Consider the following 4,528-nt stretch of genomic DNA (forward strand, 5'->3'; position numbering starts at 1 on the left):
AAAAAACCTCATGCGAATAAAGCTGGTGAAAGTGTGTTTCCATCAAACGGCTTTAAAGCGAATAAAAACCTGTGCGTAATGACGTCACATGCTGTTTTGCGATGAAATTGGTATATCGAATTGATTTGAGACATTTTAAGGTGTTTCCATTCATTGTCTCACCGAATTGCACAACATTCAAGCAAACATTTGTGAACTAAGTTTTGCTAGGCAAAATGGATCGCGCCATAATAATGTTTCCATCAGCGTTTATCGCATAAGCCGTATATCGATCAAGATAAAATCCGATGAGACCGACCGTATTTCATTTGAGTCGATATTCATGAAATTCAATCGAATTTTACTGTTTCCATAAGGCATTTTTCATTCGATATCACTAAATGCGGATAAAAACGTGTGGATGGAAACATAGCTAGTGTGAAACCATTATATCTGATGATTCTGGTTTAAGAAGACTGCTGCATTGATGTGTATGTTGCATTTTACTGCTGTAGATGTTTGAGCTCATACTGTTGGGTAGTTTAATCTACAGCAATGCATCATATTGAAAAAGATCTTGTTCTTAATATCACTGTCCTTTGAGAACCATGTATCTCTACAAAGCCAACTTTTCATGAGCTTGGGGAACATGTTTATCTGAGAGTGCATAATTTTTTTTAAGTAGGAGTAAGAATTTTCTCAAACCATAAAGGGAACACTTCATCCTTCAGTCACATACATTCAAAATCAACATCTGAAGATATGTTGTGTATACATGATTATTATAAGATGCAGTGGAGTGTATTGATATAATTGCATAAAAGGGAAATACTAAAGCTTCTCAAGTTTGTCAGAAAGTGTCTTTTCTTTATGGTTTACAATTCAACATATTAGAATAAGAAACTGACATTGTGGAGATTTCATTTCTTTTTATTTCCATTTCTCACTTTGAGCACCGGAGTATTCTAATCTTGAAAACACGAATGATGCACATGTGATGTTGCTACCATAGTGCGCTCCACAATGATGGTCAAATTCAATTTGAAGCATAAATCCATCTCCCTGTTGAGGTGATGGGCCTGTCCAGTAGGCAAATGACAGTCCTCTCCTGTTTTTCAATCTCTCTCAAGCTCGTCCGCTGTTTGCATCTGTCTCCCTGGTCCATCCTGAAGTCTTTTCCACATTTGAATAGGCCTGGGAGACTGAGAAGTTAACGGAAATGTGTAAGAAAAACAGGGTATTTAAGAAGCGCTTAAATAACATTAATTTTAATACATCTTAGGGTCCAATTCAAGAAGACCCTGAAGTTCACTGAAGTGTTTTTAAAATGACCATCAGGTCTTCTGTGTTTCATCTAGTAAAGTGTATTTGGACCATGCATTCAATTGTTTTTTTGAGGTATTATTATGTGGGCAGTTTATTTTATAGCAAGGGGGAAAACTCAGTTTAAAAAAATACCCGTGAAACAGTTAAAATTACGTCTGGACATGATAAATAGTCACATGACCTGAAAATAAGGTTTGTAAAGGTTTCAGTGGTCACGTTGATATTATGTTTTGTTTTGTTGTTACTTGTTACTGTGCAGCCATTGTAAACAATAAAACGGTATCTTAAGGAATGACACACAGCTAAATAATCTTAAACAATGTTAACAGCACACTTACGGTTTTGTGAAGATGGTTCAGCTTCATTATCCAGGGCACTCCTTAACAAGGCTACCACCCGCCTGGCAGCGTTTTGTAACTGTGCCTGTTATATAGACATAAACAACAAAAAAGCTAACGTTAGCTTACGTCAAGTCTACAACTTGCTGCCGGCAGATAGCGGCAGCAATGTAAGGTAAGCTAGTAAAATATTTAACTGAATGTCAATCTAAGGAAATGATAAGCTATGTTATACCCAATATGCACAGAATATTATGCACTGTAAGACATAACGTTACGTAACTTACCTCCTGATGGTCAGCCATGCCGCTGTCCTGTCCTGGCTCTACTTCTACTGCTATGGCCGCCACAGCTCTTCTTCATGGGATTTTATTGGCGGTTGGCACACAGCGAAATGGTACAGCCAATCACAGAGGACAGGAACTGTAACCAATCATGTTTAGTGAAATGATGCCGACTGGATCCGCCCACCTACTGCCAAAAAGATTAACCGTGAGCAGCAGGGATGGATGATGGGATGAGATGTACATGGGATTCTGCACGCGCTCAAAGCACAGTTTTCTCCTCGCGGGTTACAATCCTGCTTGTGCGAGCAGAGAAATTCTGCCTGCAAAAGTAATATGCGCGCGTGCAGCTTTCGCTTGTGCGCGCGCGGATCTCATTTACTCTCGCAAGGATCTCAAATCTTCTCGCGATTATTTACATTATTATGCCGCCATAACCCATCTCCTTTCGCCAACATTTCGGCCCTTGTGTGTGAACACAGTTATCTCCCCACTCGGTTTGGTGGTCTGGTGGAAAATGCTCTGGTCTACATAGCAGGGTTTGTAGTCCGGCAGATTCTACGAAAGCTGTCCTGTGATGTGTGCCATGCGAGCTTGGTCAGAGATGCTGTACCATCTTCATTTGACAAGAGCTACCTCCTTCTAACCCTGAAAAATAACGGCGGCCTAGTGATTCCATCACAAGGCACATTTTATTATCTTGTTTTTTTTTATCTTTTAATCTTTGTATATTAAGGTTGCTTTGTTCTTATTTTCTCTGTTCTGTAAAGTGTCTTTGAGCACTGTGTAAAGCGCTATATAAATATAATGTATTTTATTATTATTATTATTATTATTATTATAATAATAATAATAATAATAATAATAATAATAAGGTGCTGAGAGCTGCAGAGAGGTTGATCCGCCGAGCTTCAACAGTACAAGCTCCTAAGGTGTCAACAGTCGCACACATCGTCCGGGAGGAGATTGGAACGGAGGATGTTTTTCTGCTTGGGGAACACATTGAGGAGACACAGTTTGGCATCGACAACCACCATTCAGGCCTGTTGTCATTGGTTGTGTCTGTGTTTCTCAAAATAAGGCTGCACCACATTGACAAACTCACACTCCCTGTTCTCTTTATATATTTTATACTGTCCAACCACTAGAACATGTCCTGTTCTCTATATTTGTTATACTGTCCAACCACTAGAACATGTCCTGTTCTCTATATTTGTTATACTGTCCAACCACTAGAACATGTCCTGTTCTCTATATTTGTTATACTGTACAACCACTAGAACATGTCCTGTTCTCTTTATATATTTTATACTGTACAACCACTAGAACATGTCCTGTTCTCTTTATATATTTGATACTGTACAACCAGTAGAACATGTCCTGTTTTGTAGACATGGTCCTTATTTATATATTCATGTTGGACCAGTCCAATATGACAGTCAGTTGAAATAAACATTGTGTTGTAAGAAAACTTGTTTAATTTGTTATGAATCTATTTTGTAATTTTACATATGTTGAAAAATATCTAAATTCATATCGATATCGCAATATCACATTTTGTCAATATTGTGCAACCCTTGTGTGTGTGTGTGTGTGTCTGTGTGTGTGTGTTGGGAGGGGGGCTGCTAAATGTCAAGGGCTGGGAGGAGATGGATGCAGAAGAACGTGGTAGAACAGTGTGTGTGTGTGTGTGTGTGTGTGTGTGTGTGTGTGTGTGTGTGAGTGTGAGAGACAAATATAAAAAGCTTTAAGTAGACTCTAATATAATCATATATTGTTTGTTCAACTTATTAAAATATCTGACTTTACTGCCACTATCTGTTTCTGCTTTTCTATCATATTTATAGTGTGTGATTTGCAAAATACCTATCATAGCCTACATCACATATCATAGGGTGACCAGACGTCCCCGGTTTCAGGGGACAGTCCCCGTTTTTGATTGCCTGTCCCTGGCTAAATACAGAAAAAAAAATACCTCTGTCCCCGTTTTACTTTTGAAGTCACAACATTAGGTTTTTCAATCAGATTGATAGTCAAACTGGAAATGTCTTCGTTTTTCTCCCTTTTCTGGGATTATGTTCCCAGTTTTGATCTCGGACGTCTGGTCACTTAATATCATATATCAGAATATTCTATTACTGTTAAGCCCACTATGAATATTAAAATACGCCGAACCATGTGTCCTGTATCATAGGTACACGTATGACCTTTGCAGCAAAAAAAAAAAAAACGCGACAAAATCAGTTTGGTATTCAGTGAGATATGATTATTTAAATGCACTGACAACTCATTGCACCTGCCAAACAGATTACACTGAGTGGAGCGGGTGACCGGTCCAAGATGGCGGCCCCACGGCTCGTCAGCGCCAGTAGGCAGTAGAGGTCGATGCGGTGTCTACTCTATATTATGTCTATGATAGGAATGACATCAACGGACAGGAAGTTAACAAGGGGCCTGCCAGTTGCCTAGCAATGGAATTCCACTGAAAAGGTCTGTAATATGTTTGCCATTTTGTAATTAAAAATGTTAATTTCATTCACTAGCTGTGTTCGAAACCCATTCCCTCAGTCATTCACTCACTTCCCTATATGGGGTTTTATT

General features: G+C 38.8%; 1 long non-coding RNA gene across 1 annotated transcript; it reads right to left on the minus strand.

Moving 5' to 3' along the window:
- Window positions 1–919: 919 nt before the first annotated feature.
- On the minus strand, window positions 920–2,013 carry LOC120544955. Its single transcript, XR_005636609.1, has 3 exons — window positions 1,931–2,013; window positions 1,644–1,728; window positions 920–1,181 (listed from the first exon to the last, which is right to left on the minus strand). It is a non-coding gene; the product is annotated as an uncharacterized LOC120544955 (long non-coding RNA).
- Window positions 2,014–4,528: the final 2,515 nt, after the last annotated feature.

Source organism: Perca fluviatilis, chromosome 17, assembly GCF_010015445.1.
Source record: "Perca fluviatilis chromosome 17, GENO_Pfluv_1.0, whole genome shotgun sequence".
Classification (NCBI taxonomy): Eukaryota; Metazoa; Chordata; class Actinopteri; order Perciformes; family Percidae; genus Perca; species Perca fluviatilis.